This window comes from Cibotium barometz, chromosome 58, assembly GCF_041138505.1.
Source record: "Cibotium barometz isolate CiBa-2024 chromosome 58, ASM4113850v1, whole genome shotgun sequence".
NCBI lineage: Eukaryota > Viridiplantae > Streptophyta > Polypodiopsida > Cyatheales > Cibotiaceae > Cibotium > Cibotium barometz.
The window spans coordinates 10,619,813-10,632,791 of NC_141103.1; the positions used below are offsets into that span (position 1 = coordinate 10,619,813).

The window sequence follows — 12,979 nt, forward strand, 5'->3', positions numbered from 1 at the left end:
CCTTTGCAAGCTGTGTTGTGTGTAGTCCCTTGTGAAGCTAGAAAACGGAAGGAAGATTTACACATTCGTATTCCTGAAGAGTATGGCAGCTCTAAAAAAACCCATCCTAATGATGCACAATATGTCCAAGCTCGTAGGATAGCTAAGGAAAAAAATATAGATCTTTGGGTTGATGGGCATATCCAATTGACCTTCCATTAAGAGCAAATCCTCCTTTCTGCGATGTATCATCTTTTATACAATTTGTTAGTGAAGCAGAGCTTGGCTTGTTAGGATACTGCAAAAGATTGACTACAAGTGGAGCTTGGCAAATCCATATTCTCCAATCTCAATTGCAAGTATCACAATAAATTAAGAAATCAAATTTTATCAGAGGAACATTGAGTTGCTGACAAGAAGAGCCCCTTTCGCTCAGTGAAGGAGATTCTCTAACGATATAGAACAGAGTTCCGTGTGTGCAGGAGATTGTCCTTGAAGCATTGCAAGAAGCCTCTGAGGCTTACCTTGTTGGGCTTTTTGAAGACACCAACCTCCTTGCAATACATGCAAAGAGGATTACCATATCTACCAAGGACATGCAAAGAGGATTACCATATCTACCAAGGACATGCAACTAGCTCGGTGCATTCGAGGTGAGTAAGACATGATCTAGAGATCTCAGATGTTAACCTTCTTTTTGAAGCAACTCTTCTGTTTCAAGTCCCCCTTTGTAACAAGCCTATCTGGCTTTCATTTGTAACCTTGTGATAATTAAAATTTTAAGTTTCTCTTACAATGTCTCGATGTCATCATGTTTTTTTAACATGGAGTGTCTATCATGTGGTGCCAGTTTGTCACCCAAGGCATCAAAAATGCTTCTGGAGGACTGAGAAAGCTGTGCTAGAACAGTGCGAATTTGACCTCTGCAACGGCGATGTAGGCTCAAAATTCGCACTGTTCTGGCACTTCTCCCCTAGCCACTCAGGATCATTTCTAATGCATTTATAATGAAGTTGAGCACATTAATTATGAGAAACAATAGTTTACAAGATAAAAACACCTTTAATCATGTGTGAAAATACAGTGTTTATCATCCAATGCATCAAAATTGCTCCTAGAGGACTGGGGAAGCTATGCCAGAATAGTGCGAATTTAGGCTCTGCAGCGGCGATGCAGGCTCAAAATTCAAACTGTTCTGGCACTGCTCCCCTAGCTACACTCAGGATCATTTCTGATGCATTTATAATGAAGTTGAGTACACTAATTGTGAGAAACAATAGTTTATAAGATAAAAACAGCTTTAATCATGTGTAAAATTACATTATTTGTCCAATGCACCAAAATTACTCCTGGAGGACTGGGGAAGCTATGCAAAAACAGTGCGAATTTAGGCTCTGTAGCGACGCTGCAGGCTCAAAATTCGCACTATTCTGGCACTGCTGTCCCAGCCACTCAGGATCATTTCTGATACATTTATAATGAAGTTGAGTACATTAATTATAAAAAATAGTAATTTACAAGATAAAAATACCTTTAATCATGTGTAAAAATATATTATTTGTCATCCAATGCATCAAAATTACTCTTGGAGGGTTGAGGTAGCTGTGCCAAAATAGTACGAATTTGGGCTCTACAGCAACGGTGCAGGCTCAAAATTCGTACTGTTATGGCACTGCTATCCCAGCCACTCAGAATCATTTTTGATGCATTTATAATGAAGCATTGATCATGAAAAACAGTAATTTACAAGATAAAAATACCTTTAATCATGTGTAAAAATACATTATTTGTCATTCAATGCATCAGAATTGCTCCTGAAGGGCTGAGGAAGCTCTGCCAAAACACTGCCAAACCAGTGCGAATTTGGGCTCTACAGCAACGGTGCAGGCTCGAAATTCGCACTGTTCTGGCACTCTCCCCTAGGCTCCTAGGGTCATTTCTGATGCATTCACAAAAACATTGATGGTACGAACTAGAAAAAACAATGATACACTTGATGAAAATAAGTTTACAAAAATTGTATTGTATTCATAAGTGATACATCATCTTTACAAAAGCTTTCTTTACAATATTGAGCTTCCTTCTCTTGTTATTGGGTAGAGTGTGCTCAAGGAGGAGTGATTGGGCTATTTCTTGAGGATCCTCTATGCCTATGCTTTTGGCTATACCTATACGAGCAAGAAGCTTACCCCTAAATCTAGAACCAAAAACATCGAAGGCAAGGGATTTTTAAATCAGAACTATACATTTAGTGCTCTGTGCCATAGAGGCTGCACAGAGCACCTTAGAGAGGGCTTTCAAAAAGAAGAGAGTGATGAAGGGAGATTGAGGGGTGTAGTCCCTATGGATAATGGCGATGCCATCCACAAGAAGCCGACCAAGATAGTGCGCCAACGCAGCATCATGTCCATGGACCTTGGCCTGGTCTTTGCTGCCGCCACCTTTACCTGTAAATGCGTCAATTTCAACCACCCTCTACAATCAAAGGAAAAATAAAAATATTTTCCTATACATAATTCCCATGGTTGTCCCCTCCTTACGCTTCCTAATCTGTAAAAATATAAAAAGTGGCACAATAACGATAAAGTGGGTTAATTCTAGACATGTAGTGGAATTAGATATACCTTTCTTATCATCAACTTAAAACTTGACTCTTCCACATTGTCAAAGCCCATGATGCTAAAGTATTGACGCAGGTCTGCTAGGCTCCAATGCTTGCTTGCTGCCACTCGCTGAATCCATCCATTTTGCATCATCATAGCTACCTCAACAGGCATAATTTCTTCTTCTGAGGCTTGAAGTGGGATCCATGTCCCGTGCTTTTGCATTCATCTTTGATAGTGCCGACGCATGTACAAAATAGAGCGTGCCTTCAAGAACCTGTAAGACAGTGTAGAATTTACTACATTACACTTGTACACATCACCTTGATGTGACCCCTCATTAACCTCCCAACCCTCTCCTAGTAATCCTTGAATTTGGTCAGATCGTACCTCCTTATAAATATACATTGTTTTTGTTTGGTGCATTGGCATGGAATTGAACATGTGCACAAAAACATGTAAAGGACAAAACCAATTTAGCCCTACTGACCTAGATGCCTTTGAAAACTTGAGTGATGTCTTGATATCACTTACCATCTGTTTTGGGTCATTCAGGATTGTTAAGAGGGGGGTTGGGGATCTCTTCTAGCTTGCCAAATAAACTTGGTTTTTCATCTACAAAATATGAGTGAGAAAAGAAAAAGATATTGTTTTGTACAAGATCACTTGGGCTTTGAGATACAAATATTGCCTCTCCAATGGATGTACGCATAGCATAGAAAACTCCAATGAGGCTTTGGAGTGGTTGTTCCTCAACAGAATTAGAGGGAAAAGTATCAGTTAGAGAGACATAAGAAAATGGAGGATCATAAGAAAATTTGAAATAAAAAATCCAATATTAGCATGTTGTTAAAGCTGTGTTTATGTTACACTGACAATTTGAAGAAAACATTGGTTGTTGGCCTTGAATGTACAGGTCTCCAAGGGTATACACATGTTGCACTATGGCAACTAGTCCTTTCTTCTTAGTATGCTTGAAGCCTTGTAGTCGCCCCTTCCAATGATGTATCATATTCCCGAGTTGACGCACTCAATGTGGTCCCTTAGAGCTTGGCTGCATGTAGACCCAAGCCCCAACCCTGAATCTTGTTGGAGCCCAGACTCCATTCTCATCTCTTGTGTTATGCAGTAGCACAAGCTCTTCCACCTTCTCCCTAGGTCTTCTCACATTACTGGAAGAGGCCATGATGGTAAGAAAAGAGAAGAAGGGAAAAGAAAAGCTTGTTTCACAACAGAGGAGTGGAGAGGAGAGAAAGTTCAGGGTTTTCTGTGCAGCAATGGAAAGCTTAAAAGAGAGTAGGAGTTTGAGAATAGGCTTCCTAAACCTAGAGTAAACTAAAGAGGGATAGAGTTTCTGCAGAAATGGAGAGGGAGGAAGCTTGAGAGAGAGAGAGAGAGGGAGATTGAGAGGGAGGGAGCTTGAGAAGGAGGGAGAGCTTGAGAGGGAGGGAGCTTGAGAAGGAGGGAGAGCTTGAGAGGGATGGAGTTTCTACAGCAATGGAGAGCTTAGAAAAGGAAGAAAGAGGGAGAGGGAGATTGACAAGGAGGGAGAGCTTGAGAGGTATGGAGTTTCTGCAGCAGCAATGGAGAGCTTAGAAGAGGAAGAAAGAGGGAGAGGGAGATTGACAAGGAGGGAGAGCTTGAGAGGTATGGAGTTTCTGCAGAGCAGCAATGGAGAGCTTAGAAGAGGAAGAAAGAGGTTCAAAATGAGCTTTCCAAACCTAGGGTATGTTGGGGGGGAGTTTGAGAGGGAAAGCACACTTTTGGAAAAAAAATATTTTTTTTTAAAATTTTAGGGTTTTTAATCTTCACGATTCTAGGTGGGGGGACCTCTAAATTTGGGCCTAGGAGGTAGGAGGACAAGAGTAGTAATTAGGCCCCATTAGCAAACCAAAACCTAGGCCCCCTAGGGTCAAAGAAGTCAAAAATGTGCACCCAGCCCTCTTCCTATTGGTCCATTCCTAATCAAAAGTTAATCCAAGAGGCCCTCTTTGGGTCCAAAAAATTCCTAATGCCAATTCTTGCATATTTTTTTGAAGAAACCCCTGTCTAACCTATTATTGTCGTAACTAGGCCTAGGGACATGGTTAATCTAAGACTAGGATAACCCAGGCTTAAAGGATTGTACTAAGCTAAGGCTAGGGTTAATCAAAGGTTGGGATAACCCAAGGTTAAGGGATTGTACTAAACTAAGGTAAGGGTTAGGGATTAACTGAGAAAGGGGCTGATAGGACTAGCACAAGGGCTAATGACAGCTCCCAAGGATGAAGTGTAGATTGCCCTAGAGTCAGTAAAAAGCCTACTCGAGACTTATAATTGATAAATTTTATAATAGAAGCAACGGGCCAAATATATTCTAGTTTTTACTATATAAGTAAGTTTGGGGTCACTTATGATTATTATGAGGTATCCATGTAGAAGAGGGAGGTCTATCAAGGCATGCAAGTCCTTAGATCTAAAGCACTTCTACATGTATGCAAGCCCTCAACTCTAGATAGTAGCTCTTTGTAGGCATGTGAGATCTCATGTCTGGAGTGACTCCGGGCAGTGAGCAAGTAGTCTAGTAGTATCCCCATGTACTTCCGCTCTGTGCAGTCTTTCATTGGCATAGAGCATTGTTACAGGTTACAAGAAAGAGATCTACTATGATAGTGTCATGCGGCGGTAAAGAGCATTGGGCGTTACTGACGAGAGGCATAGGTGCAGGGATTGGTGTTGGATGGACAACAAGGTCGAATGGATTATCGAGTTCTAAGGATCTAAGTGCTACTAGCCAAATGATGTGTGCATGAAGAGTGGTTCAATGCAAACCAACAACTTTACAAGGATCTTCTTGCAAGGTGATTTGGGTTTAGACACAAAGTGATTTGGGTAAGTCTCAAAGCTGATTTGGGTTTAGACACAAAGTGATTTACTTTTAGACTCTTTAAATTTTGAGCTTTTAAACTTTCTCGATAATCTACTTGCAAATAATCCCACCTGTACAAACTCTACCCTCCGATTGGAGTGCTCTACCCAATCAATGGGGCCAAATAAACCATAAAGAGAGGATTTAGAGATTTACCGGACAAACCTGTTTGTCCATGTTGATGGTCACGGACCACCAGTGGTTCACCTAAGGTTGTGTTTGGTGGATTGTTGTCTTTGAGGTGGGCTTGGAGGGATAGTGGTGGGTTGGCAGTCGTGGGGTCACGCGTTGTGTTGGAGGGTATTGATAGGAAAACTTTCCCACTTCCGCTACGTCGTCTTCTCTTCTTCGGCTTCTTTTCTGGTTGCCTCCATTCTCGAGCTTTTTGTCGGCTTTAATTGGGTTGCCTGTTTTTTTGGGTGCTAGTTGCGTCTTTGCTTTCTTAATCGGCCTTCTTTCTTCACCGAGTTCGTGGCCTCGGGTGCTTGATCATTTGCCGCTGGGTACTGCCTTGCCGGCTACTACTTGCTATGCCGCTTTATTTACTTACAGCAGTCTTCTTTGCTTGCAGCCTTTCTCCCCTTTGGCCGTTGCGCTTGACCTCCTGATTTTTTTCCGTCTTGTCCGGCTTGTTCTTTGTTTCTCCGCTTTCCGTTTGCTTGCTTGGTTGTGCACCTTGCGAGTGCTTTGCTTAGGTGGGCTTTTCTAACATCTTGGCCTCTTTTTTGGGCTGTCTTTCTTCATGTTGAACCCGACTTCGTTGGCCTTGGATTTCGGCCGTCACTCGTTGGGTATTCAGTGTGTCTGTGGGTAGGATCCAGTATGTCTGTGGGCTTTTCTGGGTGTGGGTTGCTATGAATAATAAGTAAACAATGAAAATAATGCCATGCCCTACCCCCTCTCTGCATCCTGGGTATATCTATCTAGGGCACACCTGCGGGCATTGAGCGTAAACAAGGTGATGGCGGCAGCAGTGGATGCGTGCGGGTTCTGGACGTTCAAGGGAGCAATGGGCGGCAGGAGTTTGGAGCTGTGGCCTGTGACGTGGAGGCACAGATCCAGGTTCACATGCCTACGTGGCAGCCTGCACCTGTCCACCTCGCCCACAGCCTGAGCTTGCCTAAATCCGTGGTCGCCACACATGGCCCTTTTTTACCTTTTTATCATTGGGCTAGACTAGGTCCACGTGGGCAGCCAGTCTGGTGGTATGGGACACTAGGGCACACTATGGACCTCAGGCTCGGGGGAAGTGAGTGTATGTCCGAGAGAAGAGTTGATAGATACAATCTATTTCGGTTATGAATCTCCGGTTCGCTTTTGTAACCCTAGAGAAGAGTTGATAGGTCCGGTGGTTCAATGCGGGCTTTTGTAACCCTCTGCTTTATGGTTCTTTAATCCTTGAACTTGGTCATGAAGTGATACTTCTTGTGAGTGACCAATGCCATGTTTGAAATGGTGCAAGACCACTTCTTTTGTAACCCTCTGCTTTATGGTTCTTTAATCCTTGAACTTGGTCATGAAGTGATACTTCTTGTGAGTGACCAATGCCATGTTTGAAATGGTGCAAGACCACTTCTTCCACTTAATATGATTAATATTTGGTCTAGTGAATTTTATTTTTAGCGTGATCATCCAAATCAGTCATCACAAACGTTAGCGGATGCTCTCTATCTCCATCGATTCAAGATAATTTTAAAAAATATTTACAGCGTGATCGTCCAAATCACAGACATATCCTCTCTCTCTCTCTCTCTCTCTCTCTCTTCAAACTGCAAACATCATCTTTGTCTTAATTCAAACTACAGAGATCGTCTCTCTTTGGATGCACCTTTTTTTAAAATAAAAATGAACATTTCTGATTCGCCATCTCCAAACTACCAGCGAGGCAGATTGAGCCAGTCAGGAAAAAGCCTTTTTATAGACTGTTGCAGAGAGAGGTGCTTGCTCCTCTCTCTCTCTCTCTCTCTACATCCTCCTCGTGTCCTCCTTTCGGAGAGAGAAAGACGAGCCTCCTCATGTCTGCCTCCTCTTGCTCTACGGCTCCTCCACCACCTGCTTGTGTGTCTGGAGAGAGAAAGATGAAAGAGAGGGAAGCTTTTATAGCTTCCATCCAAACTCTCGAGAATCTAGAGCCTTTCAAAGAAATCCTCACCACCTTCACCCCCCTAAGGTTGCTCTTGCAGAAGAAAAATAAACCTTATAATACCACCCCCTAAGGTTCCTCTTGCGCAACTAATTAATTAATGTGTTTTGAAAATTTGGCACCCATATTAGTAAAACTTAAGCACATCGAGGATGTCTATCTGAGGTTCCACTACTAGTCCCATATAATGCTTCAGCAGCTAACTACACGAGGTGCATTGTCTATTAACTCGCTGGTAGTCGAAACTGCATAGTGACATCATTGATTTTCTTTATAATTGGGAAAGAACCAAGAAAAGGAGTCATTCAAGGACTCACTCGTGTTGTTGGCTTCGAGAACCTTAGAAATGGTCCTCCCCGTCAATGAGTGAAAAGATATCCTAAAAACCAACCTTGTCAAGTGGCTTACAATGGATAATAAGAAAAGGAGTCATTCAAAATTGTTTATACTACTGAAAAAAATTAACCCCTTACCTTAGTGGATGAAGAAAAAAATTCTTTCTTGTTTATACTAATGCTAAAAATTATCCCCACTACCTTATGGTCACTCAGATATAACTCTTGAGGATGTCAAAATCTAATATGAAAAGATTATTGATTATGTATCTTTGTTTGATCATCCCTTTGTAGGTGAAGTGCCCTTGTCGGCTATAATACTATAGCAGTCATGGAAAATAGTGCTACTCATGATAGTCAAGCAAGTCATATTCCTATTGCCTACACTAGTACGGAGGGTCGTAACATAATCCAAAACAATGTCTTGAAAAGACTCAACTAAAATTGGTAGAGGTTGTATTTATTGCCATGGGGTACCTTAATCTCTTGGCAAATCAGACAATGGGCAACATATGTCAAGACATCCTTGTACATTGCTGGCTACCTTATGGTCACTCAGATATAACTCTTGAGGATGTCAAAATCTAATATGAAAAGATTATTGATTATGTATCTTTGTTTGATCATCCCTTTGTAGGTGAAGTGCCCTTGTCGGCTATAATACTATAGCAAAGTCATGGAAAATAGTGCTACTCATGATAGTCAAGCAAGTCATATTCCTATTGCCTACACTAGTACGGAGGGTCGTAACATAATCCAAAACAATGTCTTGAAAAGACTCAACTAAAATTGGTAGAGGTTGTATTTATTGCCATGGGGTACCTTAATCTCTTGGCAAATCAGACAATGGGCAACATATGTCAAGACATCCTTGTACATTGCTGGCTAATACCGCTCAAGTTTCTCCAATGTCATGTGGAGAAGTGCATTCCTGTGAGACTTAACTACACAAAGGTGATATTTGTGTAAGATCCAACCATCATGCACTATAAAAGGTGATCTTTGTATAAGATCCGCTCATCATGCACTATAAAATGACATGGTCAGTCTCAAGCTTGTGTGCCCATAATGTAGTTCTTTTGCATATCATGACTAAGAAGCCTCTCAAGGTCAATTAAGATGGAGTAAATTATAAAATTAAAAGTAGTAACTTCTTTTCTGCTAAGACCATATATGTACTATTTTTGTACACCATGAAGAATAACCCTCTCAAGATTAAGTAAAGTGGAGTAAATCATAAAATTAAAAGAAGTAACTCCTATTCTTCTAACACCATCTACAACTCGATTAGACTTTTTCATAGAAAGGTCGGTGAGATTATGGGAGATATGCCGCCAATGGTTTTTACAAGCTATGTGATATCCACTTTGGTGTACTAGAGTTATAGCATAGTTATAGTGCCAGCTCATGTAGTCGGGTTCACACTATGGACTAACCTTTGTAAATTATAGTAGGAGAGTACTTTTGCATATAGTATGTACTCTTATCTCTTTGTGTTATGGTTGTAGAGAAGAGATGGATATAGAAGAAAGTTTAGCCATCCATCTCTTATTTGCTTGTCTACTCTTGTGTATGTGTGTTTGCTTGCAAAATAAGCTCAAGGTAATCCTCTGCCCTACATTCTGTTAATCGTCACACAAACCACTATGAAAAGCTAATACTATAAGCCTAGTGGTCACTCAATTGTGATTTGAAGCCACTAAAGTGCTTGATGGCAATACAAACCGTGAATTTACACCTATAAACAATGTCTTTAGGTTTAAATTTTTACTAGGAGTTCATTGTAATAAACGGAGTAATTTCTTTTTGTCGAGTTCAATTTTCCACTCATGTAAGCCACACAATGGCCATCTTTTTACACAATGCCAACAGCACAATCAATGTCATCTTCGAACATTCTACGCATAGGTGGGGAGATAAGTCATCTAGTAGGAACAACTTTTGTAATTTGGCAAATAATGCTTCATACTTTTTTGAAGTACTAGCCTTATCCATGTTAGACTGGGTGTAAATGACAACATATTTAGCACTCTTTCTAATATGTCATTTACTTGAATTCCATGGTGACATGTTTAAGGATTGGTGTACATCAATTTATGTTTGTGGAAGAGTCAACAAGGTATTACCACAAAAAGCAACTTTGAGAAGCCTGCACGTAAGAGCACCAAGCTTGTGTGACCACACTCCAAGGAAAAGGTCATTGGTGAGACCTTATACTTCTTGGAAAAAAAACATCCCCTCATGGGAGGATTTCTAAGTTTCTAAAAAGCAAGAAAGGCTTTAGCCTTTTTTTCTTTAGTGAAAAAAATAAATCTCTTATGTGAATTTTTAAAGAATAAAATGACCGTGCGAATGTTGGCTGCTCCGGTAAGGCCCAAGAAGCCCACAATCTCACTATGTAGAAAACTACCATAGAGACCATCATTGAAAACGACCATAGAGACCATCATTGAAAACGACCACGAAAACCATTGAACACACGGTTATGAATAGCTAGCCAAACCACACCAACTAGCACCAACAAACACGACAATGTGAATACCACACCACAGAGAACGTAGCATGTAGATCGAACCTGGATTAAGGTGCACAAGAGCTCTAAAGCTCTCCCACCAGCAAAGGCAACACACACGAGAACCACATGCTAATGGAGGCGGTCACAATGGTGATATTCGACTCTCGACACCTTTCCTTGTGATGCCCTAATCTCGATGCCGCTTTAGTGCTGCTGGCAAATGATGATGGTGGTGATGATGATCTTTCCTTTGTTATGTGCAGTAGTCTAAATTTCTCTCTCTCTCTCTCTCTCTCGCTCTCGCTCTCTCTCGCTCTCTCTCTCTCTCGGGTATACACTTAGAAGAAAAAAGCAAAAGCTTTTCAAAAGCTAATGATGAAAAAACAAAGTCCTCTATTATCTTCAATGTCCACGCTTCTTCTTTTACAAGCATGATTCTCTTCTCTCTTTCACAAATAGTGTCGGTTAGGGTTTGCTGTAGACTAAGGTGGGTGAAGCTTCTTCATGTCGACTCTTTGTGTAGAGAGAGAAAAGAGAGGGTGGTGGAGAGAGAGAGTAATGATAGAGACAATATTACATGACTCAATTATGTTTATTGATGTGATATCAAACTCCACCAAGTATGGTCATCTGTTATCTTCAATGTCCATGCTTCTTCTTTTACAAGCATGATTCTCTTCTCTCCTTTACAAATAGTGTTGGTTAGGGTTTGTTGTAGACTAAGGTGGGTGAAGCTTCTTCACGTTGACCTTTTGGCTTTTCGAATTCTGGAAAATCTTTTGACCTTCTCAGTTCCCCCCCCCAATTTGTTTTTTTAAAGGTTTTTTTTAAAACCTTAGTGTTATATATAATATATATATATATTTTAAGCTTACAAAAAGCTTTATGTTTTTAAAAAAAGCTTTAGAATATATTACAAAAGAGTTTTTTATTTTCAAAAAATCTTGAAAAAGGGATAAGAGATATTGGAATCATTTTACTTCTCTAAGATATTTTGTTTTCCTTTTGGAAATTTATTTTTTTCTTAAAACCTTTGGCTTTCCACATTCCCGGGAAACCTTTTGGCTTTTCTAAATCCGGAAAATCTTTTCATCTTTCGAATTCCAGAAAATCTTTTGACCTTTCACATTCCGATTTTTTTTCATTTCATTTTCCGAAAACTGTTGGCTTTCCGTATTCCGGGAAAACAATTGGGCTTCTGAAATTTTTTGACCGTTCGTATTCTAAATGCATTTGGGGTTAATTAAAAATTTTAAAAATTTCTTAAAAATTAATGAAAAATTAGTCAAAGGTTATTTTAAATTTCTAGAAAATGTGGGGTTGGTGTTTGGCATGTGGTGTATCCATTCGGGCACCCGTGACCATTCAAATTCCTTTAAAAATATATTTTTTGATCTAAAATTTTGAAAAATTCATTAAAATTATAAATTTTCATTGGATTTAAGAACTATCAGGCAGAATTGGAAATTTCGTGAATGATGGGATTCTTAGAAGAAATTAGAAATTTTCTAGAAATTATTTTAAAAAAACCTAAAAATTGATATTTTTAAAATATCAATGGTATTTTGGCAAATCTAAATTACTAAAAATTTTCTAGAAAAATATAGGTTTAGAATGCCATAAGATAGGTTTGGTGGAATTGAAAATTATCGTATTTTGAGACTCTATAAAATTAGGAAAAAATCATGATAATTTTTTTTCTCGAGAATTTAATATTTTGGAGGATTATTTAATATTGAAGTACGTTTTCTTGTGCTGAAATTAGATAGATGCCGATTATTTGCATATTATTAATACGATTATACCTCGTATTAGTAGATATTTTTGTTTGGATTAATTCTAAATGATATTTTCATGATTTTTTATCATTGTTTAGCCATTCTTTTTGGACATGTTCCATACTTTTGATGGCTATAATCTGCGTTCAAAGTGTGTTTCACCTTTGGTTTCCTGGGAATGCGGAAAGCCCCCGCTAAAAAAATTGAGAAGGATGGAAATCCATCTCTCCTCACTCTTCTCTCCACTCCATTCTCTCTCCACCCACTCCTTCTCTATTGGAGAGGAGGTTGATTAACTTTTGATTAGCTATTTTAATTAAACCAAGCTTAATCATAATTAAATATTAATTATAATTAATGTTTAATTAAAAAATCTCTATTAAGAGAAGTTCACACAGGCGGGTAGAAAATAGAAGAGAAAAATCATATTTGAGAGGCAAAGAGGGTCCCACGCACACGGGAGAGCATTTCATGCATCAACGTGCTGCCCCTGCTGCATTTCAACAGAAAATCGGTAGAAATTTGATAGCATACCCGCCAAAAACCCACAAAAATGTATAAAGAATACATTTTAAACCATAAAAATGCTCTAAAAATTCTAAGAAATTAGAAAAAAATTCCTAAAATTTCTAGAAATTCAGGGAATCCACTCTACCAAAAATATCCACAGTAAAATATGTGGTATTTCGGTAAAAATTTCCAACGATGCTTATTTTAA

General features: G+C 39.5%; 1 protein-coding gene across 1 annotated transcript in view; it reads left to right on the top strand.

Annotated features, from left to right (window-relative positions):
• LOC147605887 (MADS-box transcription factor 23-like) overlaps positions 1-12,979 on the top strand; it is a 74,474-nt gene that overhangs the window by 5,818 nt on the left and 55,677 nt on the right. The window lies entirely within an intron of this gene.